General features: G+C 48.2%; 1 protein-coding gene across 3 annotated transcripts in view; it reads left to right on the top strand.

Annotated features, from left to right (window-relative positions):
* LOC138492054 (protein transport protein Sec24C-like) overlaps window positions 1–19,331 on the top strand; it is a 255,965-nt gene that overhangs the window by 11,539 nt on the left and 225,095 nt on the right. The window lies entirely within an intron of this gene.

Raw genomic sequence — 19,331 nt, 5'->3', positions numbered from 1 at the left:
AGTTCCACGGGGAAAGAAAGGGCGAGAGGGGCAAGGAACTTTCCCAACCTTCCAAACACTAATACCTTGGTTTACCCTTGCAGACATCTCACTCTTCAGCTTAAACTGTCGGTAGGAAGGGGGCCCAGTCCGGGAGCAAAACGAACCTTGCGCCTAACACTGAAGACGGTATCCTCGCCAGATCAAGACCTGCGCCTCCGGGGGAACCAGGTGAGCGTTACAGAACGCGAAGCCTTACCACATAATTCCCGCCCAGGCGCAATGGAAACCTCAGACACAGACCAGTTGGCCCAATTACTCGGGGAGTTGAGGGCGGAAGTACACGCTGCACGTCAGGAAACAAATGCCCTAAGGAGGGAGTTAGTGGTCTCCAAAGAGCGAACAGACGATTTGGCTAGACAATTGCTGCAAGCCCAAGCTGGACAAACTCCTCTACCAACCCCAAGTGGGGGCCACGCTCCTCCAGCTTCCTCGAATCCGGTGCAAATCAATCTACCAGGACATATACCTTTGGCTCCGCCCGAAAGCTTTTCAGGTGATCCGAAAAGGTTTGCTGTGTTCTTCAATCAATGTCGCTTGCACTTTTTATGCAGACCCGCCGCTTTTCCAACGGACCAGGCTAAAGTGGCCTTCGTGCTCTCTTATCTCAGTGGCAGTGCCGCAGATTGGTCTGTTCCTTTAGTGTCTCAAGATGACCCCATTCTCCATAACTTCCAGGACTTCCAAGCCAGTATGGAGAAACTGTTCGCAAGGCACTATCAGGGACAGGCCTTGGACAATGAACTTCTTTCACTACGACAGGGCAATCAAGATCTTCTGACTTATATTGCATCATTTAACAGACTAGTGGTGGAAACCGGATGGCCGGAGCATAAGAGGATCACACTGTTTTACAGAGGTCTGCGTGGGGAGTTAAAAGACGTTCTGGCTCAAGTGGTAAATCCTCCACAAGACTGTTCCGAATATATCGATCTGGTAGTGCAATTGGATCATCGTCTACAGAATCGGAAATCCGATCGATCCAGATTTGAAACCTGACCTTTTTCAAGGCCACAAAGTTCTACGAAAGGAACTGATTCTGTGGAACCCATGCAAATAGGGGGTGTAAAAGGACCTTTAGCCCAAAAGGAGAGAGAAAGGAGGAGACAACTGCAATTATGCCTCTATTGCGGAAACTCAGGGCACTTTCTTCGAGATTGTCCAGTGAAGCCCAAGAAGAAGATAGTAGGGGCGTCTGATAAAGGTACCGAGAATTCTGAGCCGGGAAACGACCTCGCCCGGCAAGTGTAGAGGTCCGCTTGCCGAGCGTAAAAACCAGTTCTTTGACCTCGCATTTCATCATGCCCATGGTCCTCGTGAGTCCTGAACAACCTAATCGTATGCATGCCATTAAAGCATACATTGATAGTGGCGCAATCGGGAATTACTTGGACTGTGAACTGGCCGCCAGGATGAATCTATCTCTTTGTCCAAAGACGGTGAAAGACGTCATTACCACCGTGGATGGGACGGAAATAGCTTCCGGACCCGTAACTCACACCACCATGGAAGTAACGTTAGTAAGCCAAGATGGGCATCAAGAGAAGATCGTGTTTGATGTGATCAAGGCCCCGCAGTTTCAAGTCATCTTGGGAGTTCCTTGGTTGGAGAAACACAATCCTCAAATTGATTGGCGAGCAAAGACAATCCGGTTTCCAGAATGCGCTTCTACCTGCTACCCTCAGCCCTCCACCAAACTAGCTGCAACTGTTTCTGAGAGTCCACAACTGCCTCCTGAATACCAGGAATTCCAAGATGTCTTTCGGAAAGACCAAGCTAATTCCTTGCCTCCCCACAGATCATACGACTGTCAGATAGACCTGATTCCCAGATCCACTCCTCCGTGCAGTCGGATTTATGCCCTTACTGAACCTGAAAATCGCCACCTAAGGCAATATTTGGACCAGTACCTGGCTAATGGATTCATCCGTCCTTCGAAGTCCCCGGCCTCCTCAGCTCTGTTCTTCGTACCAAAAAAGGAGGGAGACTTAAGAACGTGTATAGACTACCGTGCCCTGAACCAGATTACAATTAAGAACAGGTATCCATTGCCATTGATCCCAGAACTACTTGACCAAGTCAAAAACGCCTGCATATATACTAAGTTGGACCTCAGAGGAGCCTACCATTTGGTGCGAATAAAGGAGGGCGATGAATGGAAGACGGCCTTTCGTACCAAGTATGGTCTGTTCGAGAATCAAGTGATGCCTTTCGGGTTGTGTAACGCACCGGCCGCATTCCAGTTCTTTATGAATGACGTGCTCCGTGAACTCATTGATGTGTGTGTAGTTGTATATATTGACGACATTCTGGTTTATTCGTCCTCTGAGGCAGAACACCAAAAACACGTCACCGCAGTACTGGAGAGGCTCCGCAAACACAAACTTTTTGCAAAATTAGAGAAATGCGTCTTTCATGTCACTGAGGTCGAATTTTTGGGATTTATTTTGTCACCTAACGGAGTTCACATGGACTCGAGGAAAGTAGACGCAATCATCAAGTGGCCCTCACCAACATCTGTAAAAGGGGTTCAAAGTATGTTGGGCTTCGCCAACTTCTATCGCAGGTTTATTCCAGACTTCTCTCGGGTAGTCCAACCCATTACAGCTCTCCTCAGAAAAAACAAACGTTTTGAATGGTCTACCGAGGCAGAACAAGCCTTCCAGGAGCTAAAGACTAAATTTACCTCCGCCCCGATTTTAAAACATCCCCGCCCGGAACTACCTTACATCGTCGAGACCGATGCCTCCAGCCTTGCTATGGGAGCAGTGCTTTCACAAAGAGATCCAGAAACCAACCAGTTGCACCCCGTGGCGTTTTGGTCTCGCAAATTATCAGCCCCAGAAATCAAATACACCATTACCGATAAGGAACTGTTGGCTATTAAGTCCGCCTTTAAGGCCTGGCGGCATTATCTCCTAGGAGCCCGGCACACAGTCACTGTCATTACTGACCATCGTAATCTACAGAATCTTAAATCAGCCAAAGCTCAATCCTCCAGACAACTTCGCTGGTCATTATTTTTTGCCGAATTTGATTTTATAATCATCTACCGACCAGGCAAGAAGAATGGTAAAGCGGATGCCCTCTCTCGAATTGGAGTAGATGACCACATGGTTAACCCTGAGCTCGTACCTATTATTCCTGAACAAAGAATCCTGGGTCTGATCGGCATGCAATCCATTGAAGAAATTGAAGCCCAGGTGAAACAACTTGTAACTCCAACAGACATACAAAAATGGCAGCTTCAGGGGGAAGACTTCACAGTAAAGAACGACTTATTATACTTCAAGGGACGACTTTATCTACCCTGTACCAGCTTACAAAATCAAGTCATCTCTTGTTATCACGACTCCTTAATGGAAGGACACCCCGGTATGGCCAAGACCTCGGAAAAGGTCAAGCGTCACTTTTGGTGGCCATCTTGGAGAAAAGACATCAGAAACTTTGTCATGTCCTGTGGAGTGTGCGCCCAGAACAAGAGTCCTAAGGAAAAACCAGCAGGCCTCTTACAACCAATTGGAATCCCACCTCATCCCTGGCATACCCTTTCCATGGACTTTATCACCGATTTACCTCCCTGTTCCGGATACAATACAATCCTGGTAATCGTAGACTTATTTTCAAAAATGGCACATTTCATCCCACTAAAGGGGCTACCGTCAGCAGCAATCCTGGCTCGAGAATTTCTTGAAAACATCGTTCGGTTGCATGGCTTTCCTTCCGTTTTAATCTCCGACAGAGGAAGCCAATTCATCTCCCACTTCTGGCGGAGTTGCTGTCGGTTGGCTCAAATTGATGTGAGGCTTTCTACCAGCCACCACCCACAAACCGATGGTCAGACCGAAAGGACCAATCAGACTTTGGAACAGTACCTACGCTGCATGCTGCAACAGACAGGAGGAACTTGGAAGGACATCCTTTGGATAGCCGAGTATGCTTATAATAACTCAGTCCACTCTGGAACCGGAAAGACCCCATTTTTTCTTTTGTATGGTAATCATCCTCGAACCTCTAACCTGGATCCACCTCAGGATCTTGGAACACCGGCAGTTGACCACCTACATTCAACCATCACCCAAGCCTTCAAGGAAGCTACTACCCACCTTCAAAGGGCCAAGGAACAATACAAGAAAGGAGCAGATCGACATCGAAAGAAAGCCCCTCAATACCAAATAGGAGATCAAGTCTGGTTATCCACCAAATATTTACCCCTAAAGGGACCACGCACCTTTAACCCAAGATACCTAGGACCCTACTCTGTCACTGCCATTATAAATCCAGTAGCGGTCAAGTTGGATTTACCCCCTCGCATGAAAATGCACCCAGTCTTCCATGTTTCACTACTAAAACCTGTTCAACCAGAAACCCGACTGACTAAATCTCCTGAACCTATCCTAGTCGACGGAGAACTTGAATTTGAAATCAAACATATCCTGGATTCCAAGATCTCCAAATCAAAACTACACTACCTGATTGACTGGAAAGGCTACGGCCCCCAAGAAAGATCTTGGGAACCTGCAGAACATGTACATGCACCCCGACTAATCAAGAAATTTCATCGGACATTTCCTAACAAACCAAGACCTCCGGAGAAGTCAACCTTGGGAGGGGCCTTGAGGGGGGGTGCTGTCATGATCCCTGCTTCCAAGGGGTCAGGACTTGCCCCACGACCTTGGAAGCAGGCCCATAACTCTGATCCCAGGAACCAGCCAGTCCCGATTGGGACCTTTTGGACCTTGTCCTGGCGTCAGTGGCGCCAGGCTCATGATGGTGACCGGTCCCGGCACTGGAAGCGCCGGGCTCATATCTCATATTAGGTAAGAGTGCTTGGTGGACCTACCTGTAGCAGACCATGCTGCTTACTTACCAGCTAACTGGTCTCCTGATCCTTCTCTGCCTGGGACTACTTTTCTGTCTGGGTGGAGCAGGAGCCACTCCCTGGAAGAAGAACACAGGAACTCTTCTAGAAATCTGGAACTCTTTTCTTACCTGGGTGGGGCCATGGAAGAAGACGCCTAAGCACTACAGAAGGCTATTTAAACCACACCCGATTGGTTTCACGTGCTTCGCGTTATTCTGCATCTGCAGCAGGACGCTCACCGTGTCAGCTCCAGGAAACCTCCAGCTCCAGATCCTGTGAATACTAAATAACCTGCTGGAATCCAACCTTCAGTCTTCTTCAGTATTCTGCAGCTCCTGCAAGACAAGGGCACAGGTTAGGCTAAAGCAAGGGCAGCGAATCTACTTACCTAATCCAGCGGCAGCATCCGAAGCGCCTTTTTCTGCCTTTCTCTTTCGGCATCCGACATCCACAAAGAGAAAGAACTTCGGTCAGGAATATTCAACCACAGAGCCTGCTTACCTGTGTTACGCCCATACCAACTCAGCTCGCGCTGCATTTCGGCACCTGCAAAGACAAAAGAGACATTACGGTGCATTCTACAGCGCTAGAATAGTCTTTCTACTTACGTGCCATTAGAAGGATAATCTTCATCGCCACAGCATCTAAAAAGGGAAAAGACATAGACTTTAAAGACTTAAGACTTTTGAACGAGAAGAGAACAATCTAAAAGGAACTTTAGTACTTACAAGGCACGCTCGTGCATTAACGGCGTCTTCGCTCTCAGCAAATCCTCTGCTATCAAGAGGCAGAGCTCGCATCCAGTGAAGCAACTGGACCCAGCGCCCCTGCACAAGACGCAGGATGGAGAGCCCGGCAATTACCTACATAAGGTAAGCGCAATAACAATCCAGTTCCACGGGGAAAGAAAGGGCGAGAGGGGCAAGGAACTTTCCCAACCTTCCAAACACTAATACCTTGGTTTACCCTTGCAGACATCTCACTCTTCAGCTTAAACTGTCGGTAGGAAGGGGGCCCAGTCCGGGAGCAAAACGAACCTTGCGCCTAACACTGAAGACGGTATCCTCGCCAGATCAAGACCTGCGCCTCCGGGGGAACCAGGTGAGCGTTACAGCTGCCTTGGGATGTTCTTGATATGGGGTGTGTGGGCCAATCTGAGGGCAGTGGGCGGGTTGGGAGGTGGGCACAAGGGAAACCAGGAAGCGGCCAGCCCCGGGGAGACAAACTACGCGCCGAGTGCGCAATGGATGGTGCTTTTAAGCGCCATGTATTTATTTTTAAATTTGCCTTCTTAGGAGGTGAGGGTCAGGAGACTCCTTACCTTGCCAGGGGTCCGCTGATATGGCACGGTATGTACTTGATGGGCTCATGGTTACTGATATTGAGAGAATTCTTTACAATATTTATGACCCAACAGGCACTGCAGTGAGGGCGTCGAGACATGGTGCGCAATAATGCAGGTCAGAGGAACGGTGAGAACTGTGGGTCCTGAGACGAGCTCAATGCAGTGATTTGTACCTCATTGTACAGTATTCAGTTGCTTTCCAGCTAGATTCATAATTTATAAATACCATACATAGAATGAGGAAGCCCTTGCAAGTAACTAAACCAGGAACAACATTCACAAAAGGGTCTGTGTAGGAGCTGCACGCTGCAAGCTTCAAGAGTACAGTTTAACTGTACAACAGAGCGTCCCACGTAAAACTGAACGCGGATGATGCCCCAAGAGGAGCGCTACAGATTGATCCTACCAATCAAATCAAGAAGGGCCATTTGGTCTGTTTGGTGGGTGCGGGGGTTAATAGCCATCCAAATGAAAGTCAACTGAGTTTGTGCAACAACTGTGTGTAGTGGAGGTCATTCAACCTAGAGCTCAGCCTTTCAGATCTGAGGATCTTCAAATATGGATATACAGGACCAACTTCAACTCAGCGTTTAAACTCATTAGATTGTGGAAATACCGAAGAAGGTGCACATAAATGCCAATCCTCCTGATTTAGGCAGGAGACTCCCAATTATTCTTTTTTTTAGTTCCTCCCTCCTAAAATAATTCAGTACAAATAATATTTTAGTCCACAACTGTTTGTTTTGCTTGAAGAGAACATTAGCCAAACCGTTTGGACCTGCTGCCCTTGACATAGAGGCGCTGTTAATCAGAATACCAATATCCTCCTGGCTAATATCAATTTTCCATTCGACATCATATGAATCCAATGCAGTTTGCCGAGTGCATTGTCTTGTTTGATAAAGGCTGCCGAAATTCCCACGCCACTGGTGGTCTGGAATAGCAGTAGAGAGTGCCGAGCAATTCCAAGTGGCCCTATTGTTAACCAGTGCTCAGATCTGGGTGTATTATCCTTCAGCGCGCAGAGAATTGTTTCCCCATCTAACTGGTATAACATAGTTCTGCGCTCCTTAATCTTCCTTTTCCAAAGTTTAGCAGTTTGTTTGTTAGGGCCAATTTTAATGCAGGGGGGAGTGTGGCTTTGGCTAGCTGCCCCAGGGCCTTTTGTCTATGATTTTTATATGTTCTAGTTACATGATCATAGGCATGTGTATGATTGATCCTGGCCCGATCTGGGTTAAGAGGGACTGCCGTTTGCGAGATCACATTTCCCACATAGTATGAGAAAGAGTCTTTCGTATACATTAAATGCTTTTTCCCCACAGTGAAGGAATTGAAGTCATTAAGGAAGACTGCATTTGTTTTTTCCACATTGCCCCTATGCCACACAATTCTATTTTTTGCCTGGTTTGTTTCAAGATTCGCTAGGCTCGAGTGAATGCCACCCAAAACCCCACTCCCCTCAAGATTTTAAGTACAGAATCTTGTGGTCACTGCAATTCATCTTCAGCAACTTGTATTCCTTTACCATACATATGTGTGAATCCGTAAGGAATATATAATCAATTGCACTGGTTTGCGTCCCTCTAAACCAAGTTGTGTAGAGGACGTTGCTTCTCCATAGGCCCATTGTGTTTGACAGACCCCATGACTCCAGAAAAACCCTCCAAAGGTGCCCCTGCGCAGTTTTATTACCCTGTGTCCAATTTAATGTCCCCACAACCTCAGCCTTGGTCGAAGAGGGGTCATTTGCAATTTCAACATTGAAGTCCCCTGCGATTATTACTACCAGATTAGTAGAGATTTCATGACATTTCATCATCAGGTCCCCCAGTGTTTCATGTTCTTTCTCAATGTCCAATTTCAGGTTCCAGTAGATGTTAATAATCAAAAGGTTACATTCCCCAATAAGCGTAATATGTTCAAAACATAATAGCAATAATAGGCACCAATCATAGAACCTATAGGTTTTTATGACATTAGGTCCCAATGAAGTTGCAACTGCAATAAGTAATTAAGTAATCCACCCGCTGGTCTGCCTACTGGACCTTGTTTAGCCACAGAGTAGTGAACAATGAAACCATCTAATACAAATTCGGAGGTAAACCAGGTTTCCTGTAAACATACCAATTCCCCCCCCCCCCCGAGTTCCAATTTATCAGGGGAAAACTTTCATATTTACTAACTATTAGGTTTCAAGCCCTGGAGTTGGGATATGGCGTCTCTTAATGTGAGGGCCAACCATCTAAAATTAGGCTCTCCAAAGGTGCTTTCCGTTCTTTTGACATTGGTAGACAGATTCTCATTCACAGTCAACCCTCTCCCTACCTGGGCAGTGGGACCCCTATCCGGAGCCCCCCTCTCCAAGTCGTATCCCATTTTGTGGAATTTACTACTTTCCTTCAAAACTGCCTCAACAATGATATTGGAGTGAAACACAACCCTTACGTAGTCATATCTTACCGGGTGCACAAAATCCACCAGCTTAATGTCCCCCGTAGTGATAAGGGAGAGATTTGGAATTTACCCGAGCAGAGCCAAAACCGTTGGTCTGTTCAGGGACGGAGGACCTCCCTTATCAAACAAGTAATATAAGAATATACTCGGGAATTCCACATATTTAAAGGGGCAGTAATTAATTGCCGCTGGTCGTGTGGTCACTGGTAGTGTATCAGAGTTGCCCCAATGAGGCAGAATTGGTCGGATTCCGCTATCCTGACAATCCGAACCCAGTCTGCCACCCGTGGCTGTCTCTTGTGTTTCACTGTTCCCCTCCACTGCCGTTTGCACACCATCATTCAAAAGACCCCGAACTGTATTTGGAGCCTTAGAATTCTGATTTTGACATTCTTCCTTAGCAGCAGGACTAATTACCTGTATGGGGGTAGGGTAACTTTAGAGACAGTTTCACTTTGGGCATCATTATCATCGCCTTCAAGCATTAATTTTATGACCCTTCTGATGACTCGTTCCATCACAGGGCCTCCTTCAAAAGAGTTTGCATCTGCTACATCTTGTTTAGATTCCACACCCCTCAGGGATTTAGCAGTTACTAAAGGTTCTATAGCCTCCTCCTTGGTCTTAGGTTGCAGGCATCTCTTACGCCCTGGACCATTGGATTGAAAACATAGTGCCGATGACTCAAGATTGTTAACTGAATGCATGAGTTGTAGGTTTACCTCACTTGCTACTGGGTGGCCTAACTCTGATGCAGTTACTATATCCAAGGAGGGACCTCGCTCCTTGTGATCCCGTTTCTCTCCAGGGGAGTGCCTCCGAAAACCATCGGAGTCCTCCATTATCCTTTGGGGGAGAACACCTTTATCTGTGAGAATAATCAATGTTGAGGCTGGGGCAGTCGTAGTAGATTCCAACCGCTTTGTTTTTTTAGGGAAAAAATTTAGAAGACTTCCCTGCATATTTGGGTCTGGCATCATGGAGCCCTCGATGTTACTTGTTAGTGCCCTTATTTTTTAAGTTTTCAGATAACTGGTCTGGTGCAGCAATACCCCTCGACCCTCTACATAATAGCACATCTGGACCCTCGTCTACTTCAATGATGTCAGAATCCGAATCTTCTAAGTCGCCTCTCAAGAGCCATCACCAGTTATTTCTAGCGACTTTGTCATGCTTCCGTTTATGACCTGAGGTATTCTTTCTATTCTGTACAGTTGTTTTCTTTCTGTTGTTTTTATTTACATTTTGGTTCATTTGTTTCTGCTTCAGAAGTCTCTCCATCATTTTTCAAAAATGTTTTATTATTTTTGATGGTGCCAGCATTCTTGGGATCCTTATTCATTAACCCATCAGGTTCTTCATGGGATCCCAAAGGAACGGGCAACTTCAGCAATGGACATACGATAGAATTGATGGAATTGCTGGCCCCTGCCCCCCCTCCCCAGGTTCCAAAGGAGCCAGCGCAGGCTCCATTGGATCCAGCAAATTCGAGTTAACCATTCCACAACCACCAGCAGAGCAGTTTTGTCTCTCTACTGCAGCTATAAGCTGCTTTAATAAGATGGTATGCAAAGTGAGTTAATTTAATATCAAGCCATTAGAAGGATTCTCCTGTGCCCCAATGGGTACTGGGGCAATGCCGGAAGTGAGCTGCTAATCATTTCAGGACTTCGTTCAGAATCATTCTGATCCGAAGAGGGAAATTCTTCCGGTTGGCTTACACCGTCTGAGATCTTAATGGGTTCCCTCGAGTCAATTAGCTAGATAGACTCATCCGCAACTCCCCCACCCTCCACTGGATTCAAAACAGCGTTTTCCACAGGGGAGGGAGGCGATAGGGGGAAGGGAAGTTTACAGGCCATGCTCATAGTACCTTTGACAGGAGTAAATACCAAAGGAGCGGTCAGAATATAATCAAAGGGACATGCCACTGCCCTGGATTCTCTCCTTGTCAGTGGTACAGTCCTCTTATATGTATAAATGTCTCGCTTATTTTTCCTCATGCCGGTCGCATGAGTATAAGTGTCCAAACACAGGGACAAACAGTGCTAGGTTCAAGTTGTACAAAATATTTAAAGTACACGGATGGTTTAAATCCAACCACTGTATTTACACAACTTCCCTAAAGTAAACAATGTATCACTTAGGTTGAGCAGAAAAGAATATATACGTAACCACAAACCTTTATAATCCACCAACCCACACCACGCCGAACAGCCCAACAGCACTTGCGGGGCACTTCCAGATGCGCATGCACCCGTGATTTATGCTGGCCGTTGGGTCGCGGGATGCAGGGGGCGTGGCACACACGCAGAGAAGCTGCGGACAAAGAAACAGGACAGCGCAAGACTCCCGCCTAGTGTTTGTAGGCACAGTGAACAGACTCTGCAGTTAGATCACAGGCAAGGCAGGCACCGACAAAGTAAGAGTATAGTCAAAGTAAAGTCAACGGAGTCTGCTAATATTTACTCTGGTCGTGGTAGTCCAGCGGGTTGTTTCGGCTCAGTGAATGGCTGTAAAACTTCGTCTCACGCATAGGAGCCTTCCCAAAGCTCCCCAGATAAGCGTGTGAGAGATGGCAATTCCGCACAGTTTCCAGGCCAGCAGTAGACACTAAGGACGCTGCGAGCAGCAGGAGCAGAGAGGACAGCCCAACAGCACTTGCAGGGCACTTCCGGATGCAGTTAAATCAAGGCTTGAGGCACTTGCTTGCAATGGTGTCGCTTAGCAACTAGGACGTGGTGAACTCTGATTGTGTCCTGCACAAAATATATATATATGTATGTATGTATCAAGGACCGTCTCAATAAGCCAGAAGTGGGGTAAGGGTAGGTAAAACCTAACTGTATTCGATATATATTAAACATTCTAACCCAAGGCTAGGGAAGAGGAAGAGTCATTATGAAAAGGAAAAGGGGGATACTGTGTCTCACCTAAGAGTACTTCACCTCTTCTCAAGTTACCTTCCCCCAGATAGTCCTCACTCGCATATCCACCCCCAGGTTCAGGATCCGGTAGCTCCGCCCTTTCCCTGGCCACCTGGGTGGAGGCATTGTCAGGTAAAGGGGTGAGGATACCCTCTGATTCCTCACAGCGCCCAGGTCACACACACTGATCTGGGAGCACCCTGATCAGTGGGGACCGCAGTACTGTGACCACACAGCGTCAATCTGCAGGACAGGGTTGTAGTACCAGCCTGCAGGTCCTTTAAATGAGATACGAGGCAGAAGTGCCATTCATGGAGTCTGCCGCCATTTGAACGCACGTGCCGATTGATGCTCCTTCTATTGGGAGCCAGTCATGACACCTTTTTAAAGGGTACATTACCACACTCCTCCTTTTTCATAACAAACAAAGTAACCGACAAGTGTTAGACATGTTACCCAATTTCCACTCTCTTCTAGCACAGGGACATCACATGCCATGGGTAAAACGTTATCGCAAGGTCATGATGCGACATTAGGTACAGTTTCAAGCGCATGTATTACAAATGATTCCATTACTCGCATGCACATTTTGGTCGGGCAGTTGTTCATAGTGCGGCAAACCCATACCAAGGGAACCTTTAATAGACGGGGGCGGTGGGAACTCCCACAAGCAATAAAGTGCTCAGCTGCTGCTGGGTCCCTTTCGGCATTCCAATATTGTGCGGGACTGCAGCTTCAGACACACACAATTACTGGGACTACTTTGAGCATATTAATAACATGCAGGCTCCCAACATCAAATGTACATCGTCACTGAGTCCACTTTAAGCAGTTAGGGCAATGCAGGACAACAGCTTCACATCACACACACTATTGTTTGTGGGGAGCATGGGGTAATGCCTGTTCCTGACACACGCTGGGGTATCTTGGCCACAAGGATAGGCACAGTCACAGGGTTGCGGAACCACTCACTTGGGCCATGACAGTTTATTAGTTCAGGCCAGTTGATAAGGCAGCAAAGCCTCACCTGGGGATACCAGGGGCCACATTGGCTGCAGTACTGATGGTGGGGCAAACATTTAGGCCATTGTCAGGGTAGAGGCCACACCCACCATTGTCAGGGTAGAGGATACATCCGCCATTGGCAGGCAAAGCAGCACCTTGGCACGGTACCTGGGTGCGCGATGGTCCGGCTAGTTCAGAGTCCCTGATTGCCCTCACTCCCTTCTTTGTTGGATCTGCAGAGTAAAGGGAGCAACTCTTGGCTGAGGCTCTGGGAGACAGAAGGGACCTCTTTGGAGACTCTCGTAGACATTAATTGGAGGGAACCTTTGCGTCTTCCAAAGTGGATGTAAGGGATGTTCCCTGTGATTCCCTGCTCTACAGATTGTAGGGGGTAACCATCTGCCGCGAGTCTGGCACATTGAATTGACTCACTCCATATTGATTGTGCAGGAGGGCTAGGGGAGCACCCCTTTTGTGTGTACTCGGGTGCAGTGAAGGGAGCACTGCCTTGATGACTATCCAGTTGGTCACTTTTCAGGCTTGAAGATAGAATGAAGATCTGTGGGGCATGATGACTTCTCTGGTCTTCATGGCATGGCTCTCTTTGCTGTCCATCCAGAGGACCTGAGGTGACCAGTGCTTGCTGTTTGGTTTTGTTTAGTTTTTTGTGCCCCTGAGCACAGAGCACACAGGCGGCCAGAGACCAAAACAGGAAAAGCGCTGGCACGGCCACGTGCAGGCCTGCCCTGCTGCCAGCAGCCACTGCATTTGTGGCCGCAATATGACTTTTCTTTTCCTTTTTCTCCGAAGCCGGAGCACATACAGTTCACTGAATTGTCGGCCTGGGAACACCAGAGGGGTGGCACATCCCTCTTTTTTGTTTTCTCCAAAAAAGCTCTGATCCCAGAGCGCCAACGGCATCCAGTTATATTTATATATATTTTTATATATTTATATATATTTTTTTGAAGCTCCATACACGGAGAAAACTTTTCTCACCTGCTCCGACCACAGAGCGCACCGTTGTGGCCTGAGCATACCAGGGGAAGCGCTGGCACAGCAAGTATGCCAGTGACGACGAGAAACGAAGCAATGGAGGAGGCACCCCCGATAACCCTGGCAGTGTCCTCCTCCTGGCCTCCCCCTCCTGGGAAGAAGGGGAGGCGCTGATTCTGGCGTGCCAAAAGAAAGAAAAGCCAGAAAAAAAAAAGCACTGCGAAATTTGGGGAAAGCCCACAAAGGGCTAACAAAAGAAAGGGGAGGGGATTCCCCTTTATAACAAGCGGGCCCAGACGAAGGGCAGCATCACCAGCTGCTGCAGAAGGATGCCCGGTACCCGCTGAGGAAGGTTTCACGGGCAATACATCCATGATCTCTATTTGAAATGCGGGGGGAGGGCTGGTTACAATACGATCGGGTATTCCGTTTAAAAATGCAGGTTTGGCCAGCGTTGTCCTGGGATGAAATGGATATTGGTGGGATTTTGGATAAACTGGTACTGACAGAGGAAGGGGGTAAAACCCCCAGTGGAGAAGCCCCAGGTATGGAGAGGCAGGGGGGGTTCTCAAGGCGGGGGAGGGCGTCCTTTCGCGGGTACTCTTCCTGGAACAGCAGAGCCAGCTACCAGGGGGAGCAAGCTGAATGCTGGAGGGTCAGCGAAGAAGGGGGCTGCCTGTTTGGCAAAGCATGCCGATTTAAGCACCCTCGGGGAAGGAGCCACAAGGAACCCAGCTCCTCAGCCAGCGAAGGGAAGCAGGGGAGTAGCTCCAGAGGGAGAAACAAGGTCAAAAAGGAATGAGGTTATGAACATGATGTCAAAATCTACCCCTAAAAGAATGTGTAATGGTGTGATTAAAGTTGGATTACCAACCCCTGTTAACCTGCAAGCAATGACTCCATGGTTGAATATTTATCATAACACTGAAGATGCTAGATTGTTGTGGGAAGGCTTCAGGTGGGGTTTCAGGATCCCATGTGGGGTGGTGACGAAGGGCACAGAGGTGCGCAATCTGCGGTCAGCACTGGGGATGCCTGAGGTGGTGGCACGGAAAGTAGCCAAAGAGGTGGATTTGGCCAGAGTGGCCGGTCCATTCACACAACCACCCATGCCAAACCTGGTCATATCACCATTAGGGCTGGTTTCCAAAAAAGAGAAGGGCAGTACCGACTGATCCATCACCTCTCTTTTCCAGAAGGTGGGTCAGTCAATGATGGGATCAGTGAAGAATTGTGCAGAGTGCACTATTCATCCTTTGAGGATGCAGTAGAAGTGGTAAGAGCGGCCGGGAGGGGAGGTCTCATGGGAAAAGCTGACATAGAATCGGCATTTTGGTTGTTGCCCATCCATGAGGAGAGTCAACATTTGTTGGGTTTTAAGGTACAAAAGCACTACTTTTATGATAAATTTTTACCGATGGGGTGTGCCATTTCCTGTGCTTATTTCGAAGCCTTTAGGACCTTTTTGGAGTTTGCGCTGAAGCAAGAGTGTCTGGAAGGGGCAGTGGTACATTACCTAGATGATTTTCTGTTTGTCGGGGGGAAAAGGGTCCAAAGAATGTGGGGAACTCATGTGGACTTTTCAGAGATTGATGAAGGCGATGGGGGTTCCGCTAGCTTGTGAAAAGGCGGTGGGACCTGTGACCTGTTTAACCTTCCTGGGGATTGAAATTGATTCAGTTAAAGGGGAGTGCAGGCTGCCTCGGGACAAGATCATTAAACTGAAGGGGATCATCAAGGGTATAAGGGGTAAGAGGAAGGCAACCCTAAGGGAACTCCAGGTCCTGGCGGGCAACCTCAATTTTGCAGGGAAGTCATTCCGGTGGGAAGGACATTCGCAAGGAGTGTTGAGCTGAAAACGGTAAGGCTGCAACATGCTGGACAGCTTGTCAGGCTGGGGTCTGAAGTACGGGAGGACTTGGCCATGTGGGACACATTCCTAGATAACTTTAATGGGGTTTTGTTGTGGAGAAGTGAAAGTAACGGCAAGGACAGGCAGAAGTTGTTCACTGACTCGTCTGGGGCTCTAGGGTTCGGGGCGATCCTGGACAACAAATGGTGCGGCATGGCATGGCCGGAAGAATGGCATCGGCAAGGGGTTACCAGAGACATCACTCTGTTGGAACTCTACCCCATTGTGATAGCATTTAAACTGCGGGGGGGAACAGCTGGGAAACAGCAAAGTCATGCTCTGGTCTGACAACCTGGCAGTAGTCCAGATTATTAACCAGGGTTTCGCCAATGGCACAAGGGTGTTGCGATTACTGAGGGAACTCCAGAGATGCATGCTAGCAAGGAATATTGAGGTACGAGCAAGACACATTCCGGGGGTGCAGAACATAGCAGCTGATGGTCTCTCTCGTTTACAATGGGAATTGCCCAGGAGCGGAAAAGGTGATGTCCCCGTTCAAAGCACAGTGGTGGGACATGATTGGGGTAATCTGAGTACCCTAATTCAGACGGCACTGGCGCCAGGCACGACTAAAAGGTACAAGGCATGCTGGGAGCGGTACCTGAATTTCAAACGGAAGGTACTAGGAGAGGGCCAGCATGAGATGCCGGTAAGGGCCTTCGTGGGGTGGGACTGGCAGGAAAGAAAAACCAGGTCATGGATGACACATCACCTGGCAGCCAACGCCCATTTTTCTAAGCTGGAGGGTAAGAGTGACCCCACGAAAGAGCATTATATTTGTATGGCTATGAAAGGATGGGCCATACAGTAAGGGCCTAGAAGTGATGTGAGGAGGCCGTTAGACGTGGTCAAGTTGCAGAGGGTGGTGGCCAGCCTGGAACGAATTTGCCATGGGGGATTCGAGGTGTCATTATTCAGGGCAGCGTTCACGCTAGCATTTTTCGGGGCATTCAGGGTGAGTGAACTGGTACCAGAGAACAAAGGGGCAAAGGGCACGAGATTTCTACAAATGCAGGATGTGCACTGCTCTGAGACACAGGTGACTTTGTGGTTGAAAAAATCAAAGACGGACCAAATAGGCAAAGGGTGCACAGTTTCTCTCCAACCCATCATAGGTAGCACAGTATGCCCAGTCAAGGCAGTGTCAATTTTCCGAAATCTAAGGCCTCTCACAGAAGGCGCTAGAAGAGATAGGGGAAACAGAAGGGGTCTTTGAGACACATTAATTCAGGATTGGGGCGGCCACATCAGCAGCGGGCATGGGCATGGGGGAGGTGGCAATCAAACAGATTGGGAGATGGAAATCAGGTTGCTTCAAGAGATATATATCAGGCCTGAAAAACTGTAGGGTTGACGCACCCTCCTTCTTTTCCCACCAGCACCAGCCCGAAGGAAGAAGAGATCGGTATGGGTTATAGGACACTCATTTGTGTCTAGGGCAGGGGCGAGGTGGACGGCGGAGCAAGAAAAGTTGACGGCGGGCGAGTTCAATATTGTGTGGCAACTACAGGGGCAGGTGCGCAGATTGCTGACCAACAAGCAAAAGCCAGACATATTGGTCATTCACTTGGGGGGGGTAACGACTTGACAGAATTAGGGAGGGGGGCATTGATGCGGGAAATGATGTTCTCTTTGCAGGAGCTATCAGGTCAACTGGGGGAAACGGAGATTGTTTGGTCTGAGATCATCCCAAGGCCAGAATGTAGGGGTGCGGAGAGTCATGCAGCGGTGGAGAAGTGCCGGCGGAAACTAAACTGTGCAATGGCAAAGTTCTGCAGGGGCAGTGGCTTTGGGCAAATCAGCCACGGCTTAATTAATTTGAATTCTCCAGAATATTTTCTCAAGGATGGGGTGCACCTATCACCATTGGGGATGGATCTGTTTTTTTGGAATCTCTGCACCAAAATACTGGAAATGTAAGGAGAGGAGCAGAGGGAGGAGCCACAGTGGGCGCCAAACACACTTGTGGCGTGGCAGTGTTTGGCCGAACAAACACATGAGACAGACTCCGGATGAGCCAGGACAAAGCCGGAAGGGTCTTCACTCTTCGCTGATCCAGCGCCCCTTGGGAGCCTAAGCGGGAGGGGCGTCTGGGAGGAACAACAAGGGCTCAGCTTCCCCCAAGGAAACGGCACTCTCCCCGCCCAGGAGCGCCTGCAGGGGCAGGAGGGGCTCAGACGCAAATGTGGTGAGAGTTGGGCCTATGTAGGACTCTTGGGGAAAGAAAGGGGGAAGCAGTTATTTGGGACACGGAGCAGTCGCCGCATTTTATGAGTGTTTTTCCACAAATGTGTGCAGTGTGGTTTTGTGATATTGTGGAATAAATCTGCGGCCTTTTTATGCCAAAAAACAAGCAAAGACTCATTCTCCACTTTTCTGGGGGGAAAGGGAATGAGCTATGGTTATGTATTGGTTACAAATGGATGGATGCTGGGGTTATGCACGGCCGCCAGTTTTTTAAACGAGCGTAGGCAGCTGCGTGACTTGCATCTCTTTCCTATAGTGTTTTTTTTTTTGTAAGCTCCGACCAAGGAGTGCTGTATTATTTACTGCCCTCTTGTGGTCCGGATACTTCCAGGGAGGGGGGCTCCCCACCCCTTCCACTGTGCCTCCAACCTCGGAGCACAACAAACTTCACTGCCTCGTGACCTGGGCACATGCCGGAAGGAGCGTTCACCGCAGCGGGCCAGAGCCCCTGCCCATCAGCACGGGGGCTTCCCACAGCCTGAGGAGCGCAACGCCGATAGGCGCCACATGAAGAGCCGCTTCGGCAGGTACATGATTTCCACACACCCGGCTGTGACCCCTCATTGCCATTGTTATGGGTCTGGCTCGTGGGCACACAATTGTAAGCATTTTTGTTTGTATGCTTGTGTGGTGTGTGTGAGAATGTTATGTATGAGTGAATGTATGTGTGTGTGTGTGTGTGTGTGTGTGTGTGTGTGTGTGTGTGTGTGTGTGTGTGTGTGTGTGTATGCATGTATGTATGCAAGAGGTTGTCTGTAAGCGCTTGCAAATGAATTAATGCAGTGTTAATGGTGAACATGGGTGCGAGGGTGAATGCAATGTGAATGTTCTGGGTGCTCCTGTGAATGACAGAAGCTGTATGGGTGCATGACTGGTGGGGAAATGTGTATGAATGTATGCATGTGTATCTGTGTGGGTGATTATCTGATTGTGTAAATCTTTTTATGTGTATCTCTGTACAGCTCTGTGTGCTTGCATATCTGCGTGTGTGTGTATATATCTTAAAATCTGTGTGTTTGTGTGCATCTCTATGTGTGTGTATATCTGTGTATACCTCTGTGTATATGTATACCTTCATGTTGTGTGTGTATGTGTGTGTGTATCTCAGAATGTGTACATCTCTGTTATGTGTACATCTGTGTATGTGTGCGTATCTGTATGTGTTTATGTAAGGCTGAAGCCCGATGATGGGCAATGGAGCATGAACATCTTTTGACAGCGGCATGGCATGCTTTGCTGCTGTTTTTGAGCAAAGGAAAGTCAACTTTAGTGTTATTATGTGAAGGATGGTTTGAAATGGGGGAGGGTAAAACAGTGGGACTCACTGAGTACTAATGTGGCATGGAATTTTCTACTCGTATTAAAGGCAAAGCCAACATGATGAATGTTATTACATAGGGGAGGGCATGACATTATTTTACTGGTTTTAAGGTCAAAGGCAAACCTATATGTGTTTTTACCTGGGGGCGGGGAGGGGGATATATTTGCAGCCCATAAGGCAATGTTTTCTTACTGTGGCATGACATTTCTTTCTGGCGT

Source organism: Ambystoma mexicanum, chromosome 10 (assembly GCF_040938575.1).
Source record: "Ambystoma mexicanum isolate Mex_15411 chromosome 10, UKY_AmexF1_1, whole genome shotgun sequence".
NCBI classification, from domain to species: Eukaryota; Metazoa; Chordata; class Amphibia; order Caudata; family Ambystomatidae; genus Ambystoma; species Ambystoma mexicanum.
Note: the sequence above shows the minus strand (reverse complement) of the source record. Positions and strands in the feature narration are given on the sequence as shown.